Source organism: Mytilus californianus, unplaced genomic scaffold (assembly GCF_021869535.1).
Source record: "Mytilus californianus isolate M0D057914Y unplaced genomic scaffold, xbMytCali1.0.p SCAF_29, whole genome shotgun sequence".
Lineage (NCBI taxonomy): Eukaryota > Metazoa > Mollusca > Bivalvia > Mytilida > Mytilidae > Mytilus > Mytilus californianus.
This window is the reverse complement of record NW_026262678.1, coordinates 939,792-945,730: the sequence shown is the minus strand read 5'-3', so window position 1 is coordinate 945,730 and position 5,939 is coordinate 939,792. Positions and strand designations below refer to the sequence as shown.

Sequence of the window (5,939 nt, the reverse complement as noted above, 5' to 3'; positions counted from 1 at the left end):
TTTACTGCTGCATCCCGATTTTTGCCACATTAACCTATTATGTCTATTTAGATTGATTGTGGCCAAGTCTGTTTCAATTGGGCCAGTAGTTTCAGAGAAAAAGATTTTTGTAAAAGTTAACGGACGACAGACGACGAAGACAAACGACGGATGCCAAGTGATCAGAAAAGTGATAAGAAAAGCTCACTTGACCCTTTAGGTCGGGTGATCTAAAAAGCGACGTGTAGCATTCACCAGTGAGTCAGAAATCCAACGACAAGAATAACTAGTTGACATCCAGATGGCAGGGAAGTGAAATACGCTTCGGACAAAAATTTTGAAGAAAGTGTTATTTACATTAACAAATAGAGATGGGTCTACACAATATGTCAATCTCTAAATCGAACATATACTTAACCGATGACAAGGTTATTCGTAAGTTCGTTTTCCTTGTAAAATCCTTTGCGGTCTTGAACTTACAGGTGCAGTGAAGTAAACTTTTATTGTAAATAGTAAATTGAGGCCCTCACTGGGAGTTAGAAATGAAAAAAACAACTATAAACCGCCGTTACTTTGGTTTGATGTAGAGTTTATTTTGTCAAAAATGAATGCATGATATTCCTTATTTTGTTATTTTAATGTCCACGTATATGCCTTACAAATGTGTAATGCGTTTCTTTATTTCACTTTTACAACTTTTTACTATCATATTGAAAAAGCGTAAAAGAATTAAATACATAAAGCCATTTAGATTATTAGACAGTAACAATGCCATATACCAAACTAACCTTCTGAAAATATAAAAAAATGTATAAAATAGATAATTTAAAATATTTATTATGCTTTTTGTTCAAATTAAACATGTTGAGTAACGGCAAATCAAACTATAAATACATTAGAATTAAAAGTTCATTGGCATGTTAAGTGCAATTATGTTATATTTGGTCTTTAAAGTTCAACATTCTTTGACCAATGAGTTAAAAGTTTATTAATTATCTTTAAAATCAAAAACACCAACACCTATTTCCTCAGATTGTATTTCACATGGGAGCATTTCAAACTTTCAATTTCTGTTAACATTTCCAATATCAGCTGTGTTAGTAAATCTATGAGATTGAAGCAGTATTATGTTGTATTTATAAATACTGAAAGACAGTTAAATCCTATTTTTTATGCTTACAATTTTAAAAGAACACACACAAACTAGTAAATGATCAGGCGTATAAACATATATTTCTAGTTTCTAGTCCGATTGAAGTAAGACATGAGGTCTTAAAACTGTATAAGCAGGACCATATATTTCAACTCGATAAAGGGACTTCAATAGTCGTAAATATGTTGGTTTTGGAGTTTTGTTCTGCCTCCATTTTTGTAACACTTTTCTGGTTTGCTCCAAAAGTTTGTTTTTAAGATCATGTTGAATCTGTTGTATATAAGATAAATCCACCTCTAACTCAATGGCAAGTTGCATGGTGCTGTTCCCAATGTGGTTTGACAAATCATGAAGTGCATTGACTGACGGAATTATGTTCAAGGTGTCTTCTGGCATATCTTTAACAATAAAATAAAGACAAGTGGTATTTTTCCATAGTGTTAACATATCATATTAGTCTTTATTATTCATATACCTTTTATTTTCCTCTTCGTCATAAAGCTTCTCACATATTCAAGTAGTTATACATCTGGAGCATTAAAATATTGTTGTTTTCAAACCCTCCTGGATGAAGGTAAATCCAGATGAGCTGTTAGGAATACCAACGTTCTTTGATACCGGATTTCTAACACTGTATTATGCATATTTATTTTGTAATATCGATATATTTGAGGTGTTTTGTTCTTATTTGGTATTGCCAATCGACACGCCCCCACCCCACCCCTTACATTTCCGTCTCCATTGATAGTCAGCCATACAACTAAGGCGTAAATATACTCATAAAGATAGTTTGACTCCGCCAAACGTTGAAGTGAATGTTCCAACGAGGGAAACCAGAAGTTTTCATTTCATGATGTTATTTTTTTTTATCAATTTGAAAAATTGAGGCAAAGTCTTTTGTATGTTGCTGATTAAATGTTGTTGTCTTTAAGTTTGTATTGTACTGTTGGATTTCTAACTTATTAAAGCACATATTTTTACATTCATTATTAATGTCTCCCGTATTTTTCGAATCTCTAACCGTGTCTGTGTTTCATCCCCGTGTGTGTGTTTTTAAAAGAAGACCTATATACTTCACACCGGTTTAATAAAAATAATTTAAGAAAGAATATTCAAAATCAAAACTGGAAATGTGTGTTTTTATCTTTACTAATCGATGAATGAAATAAATGATTTTCTGGATACATTGGATGAAATTGGTCGAACGCTTTTTTATGATAGATAAAATATAACGAATCAGCTTACCATATATGTCTATCAAGACATCTCTAAACACCTGAAATATAATAGCAATTTAGGTTACTATAGATTCAACATATTTATGTTCCGTTGTTTTTCCTCTTATAGTTGATGTGTTTCCCTCGGTTTTCGTTTATGACCCGGATTTGTTTACGCTTAATCGATTTATGACTATTGAACAGCGGTATACTACTGTTACCGTTATCTAACAGTTAATTATAGATGTGATAAAATTTAAAAAAAAAAAAAAAAAAAAATTGAAAATCTACTAGTCAATACAAGCCGTAGGCAAAATGCAAAAAAATAATTGAAAGAACACAAAGAACTCATAGAAGTGTACAACAATAAACATGGAACATTCCCGAATTTAGCCTTAGAATGATGTTTTCGAAATCTCTGACGAAATCTATGACGTAATGATTTACCAGTGATACATATATAACATGCATTGAAAACTAAAACGTCACTAATTACACGAGCATAGCCAACGAGTTTGGATTTTTAAAAACCATTGGATGGGGGCAAAGGAACATCGCTGTTCACAGAAGGAAAATACAAAAAGGAAAGAAAAACGTCTCTAAGATCGTAAATTTTGTATAGAGTTTCACGTATGCAACTGAAATATGTTAATCTAGGAAAGGACAGTTTTTGTTGTTTATGATTTATTCTTTTTTTGAAAGTTATATGTGTGTAAGGTTCGGTCGTTTTTTCATATCTTGTTTTTGGAATGACTCAAGTTAAAGCTGTACATGGGATACACGTCTGAAATACTCTGATATTTTGAAGAGTATACTTACCCGACAAAGTAGATGTGGATTCAGTCCTATGTTTTCCAGAACATGTTTCAGATCGTTGAAGCATAAATGTCTGCTCCTTATCGTACAAGACCATAATGCCATAAATTTAAGGTCATTTGAAGGCTGATGCTGGAATTGGTACTCTAAATCATACCACTGTTCCACCTTAAGTCCTAGACATATAGTAATTTGACGACACTCATCAGGCGAGAGTTGTGCTGCTAGCCTTCTTATATGATGTGGTAAAGGACACTGCTCCCTTTCTACTTTTCCGAGTCCTAGGCGTTATAACAGATCGTATTGTTATAATGGGAAAGTTTAAACCGTGTTATTTATATACAGATGATATTTGAAATTTAAACACCTTATACCATTAATGTACCAATGTAACTGCAAGAGATGCACATTTCGACACTAAATATCTATTTGTGATGCTCGAGGCCAAATTATTTGAAATCCTTATACGAACGCCTAAGAGCTATAAAACCCACTTGGTGCAAAAGAATAGCTGATGCATGATAAGAATAAAAGAGGAAATATCGTATGCATTTAGTCACAATTTTAAAAGTTATGAAAACCAGTAAAACGCGAATCGTATCTTTTTTTTCCGGGGGTAGTAGAGTTTTACAGTATCAATATAGAATCACAATTCTCATGACAAATTCATATTTGGTTTGATTAAGATATAGAGTGCGCTGAAAGAATGAAATATGTTTTATATTCTACCAACCTTGAATGTGTGACAAAAGGTAATATATATATATATATATACGATACACGTTGTCATAGGTAAGATGAAAAAAAAAAATAAAAAACGCTCCGTACAATTTTTATGATATAACTACAAAACGGAGAACTTGAGACGTGAAAGTTTCGTCGTTATTATTAAGTTTTCATACACATAAAAAATTATCATTTTCCTCAACAATTTTATTCACAAAAGTTTACAAGTTTCAGGATAAAAACATTAGGATGACAATGACAAGTCATAATGATGCCTTAGTTGTTGTGTTGTAGTTTGCACAAAGCATGACAAAATTTTTTTCCATGACTGTATGCTTTGATACAGATTTGAAATATACCCATAAGAATATTGATTACTGCTAATTCACCAATTGTATGCGGCTTAATATACATATTCGAAAATACACATTAGAAAAAAGAGCAAGGTAAATTTATATACTTAACGCCTATCTTAAGTTATCAAATATGACGAATAAGATAGTTATAACTATTTAGTTTTTCATTCAAATTCGTGCTACTCTAATTAAAGAGCATATGGTTTATTCACGAAATAAGTTATATATTTCGCTCATGTATAAGAAACAATTGACAAAATAAAATAGAATGTGCAAATATCGCTTCTCAAAGTAATAATGATGGGTTTTTCAAAAAGAGGTAAAAGATACAAGACAGAAAAAGATTGTACACAAGACGCTCGTCCTTAAGAAGGAAGTAAATCGGTACAAATACAACATATATAATTGATTTAACCATTTACATAAGAGCACTTCTATAATTTTAATGTAAAGTACAGTATGTGTATACTTACCGTTGCAAAATCTTGTACATCCGTCACATGGTTCCTTTAAAAAACATCACCGAATTAAACATTTATGGACATGTTATCGTATTTGTAAAACGACAATAACCAAAAATAAAAGAAAACCACAAAACTCCGAAATCTTCTTTAGAATAAGGGGACAGTAGTTTACTGATGTTCAAATCTCCTACATCGATTATGAAAAGACATCAAGATAACAAACAAAAAACAAAAATTGCGAAAATTGACGCCAACAACTGATTTGTATATTAAAAAAATGATTAATTCGAAATATAATTGAAAAATAACAGAATTTTTGCTTCCTTAATAAAACTTGAATTGACTTACTTGTCTTCTATTCAAATTTTATGGATAGTTGTCTAATTGGTAATTATACTGTATCTCTTGTTTTGATGTTCGAACAATATTTTTCAATCCATTGCTTACCTTTTCTGAAAACCAAGCTGTGAGACTTTTAACAGCATGTCGTAGCTTATGCTTTTTACAAATCCATATTGGTTCATCAGTTGATAACGGAATCTCATTATGATTAAAGAAACATAAATCTGATTTGCAGAATACACCAAATTCAATTTTAAACGGAATAATTGAATTTACATGCGCTGATGTTACGTCTTCGGACAACATTGAGTAGAATTCCGAGATTCGTATTATCGCTGCCGTCAGACATTCCTGGAGAGAAGATGCCAGAGTTGGAATTATATCTCCTTTGGAGTTGGCATGGATAAGTGACACAATAATCCTCTTCGTTTTTACCTGGACTGCTACGTCATGAAAGTTGTCAACCTTAAAAACAGCTAGATCACTAAACAGCATTCTTTTCTCTCTGTTTTTTTCTTTATAATTTTTTATATCCCACCATGTAATGAACGAACTAAGAAAGCGATATGACAACGCTGGCGGTATTACCTCTTCGATAAATGTATAAGCAAGTACGATTGAATTATTTGATTTCCAAAATCTTTTAAGGAACTGTGTGTTGTTTCCTTTGGTTATCATGCAAGGGATCATAAAGAAAGAAACATCTTGAATTTGACTGTTTACATCTTCAAAGCTTGTTCTTGGAGCAATCAAAACATCAAGATGAACAAGGATCTGAAGCATATAATTCTTGTATGGCAGAATATGCCTAAAATTATCTTGCCCCCAAAGATGATAGATGTCATCCCTTTCAATCATCCCAGTTTTCTTAAGCTTTCTAAGAATC

The 5,939-nt window shown here is 31.9% G+C and overlaps 1 long non-coding RNA gene across 1 annotated transcript; it reads right to left on the bottom strand.

Moving 5' to 3' along the window:
* Positions 1–3,175: 3,175 nt before the first annotated feature.
* Positions 3,176–5,394, bottom strand: LOC127732861 (uncharacterized). The gene is made up of 3 exons (XR_007996459.1): positions 5,159–5,394; positions 4,721–4,754; positions 3,176–3,446 (listed from the first exon to the last, which is right to left on the bottom strand). It is a non-coding gene; the product is annotated as an uncharacterized LOC127732861 (long non-coding RNA).
* Positions 5,395–5,939: the final 545 nt, after the last annotated feature.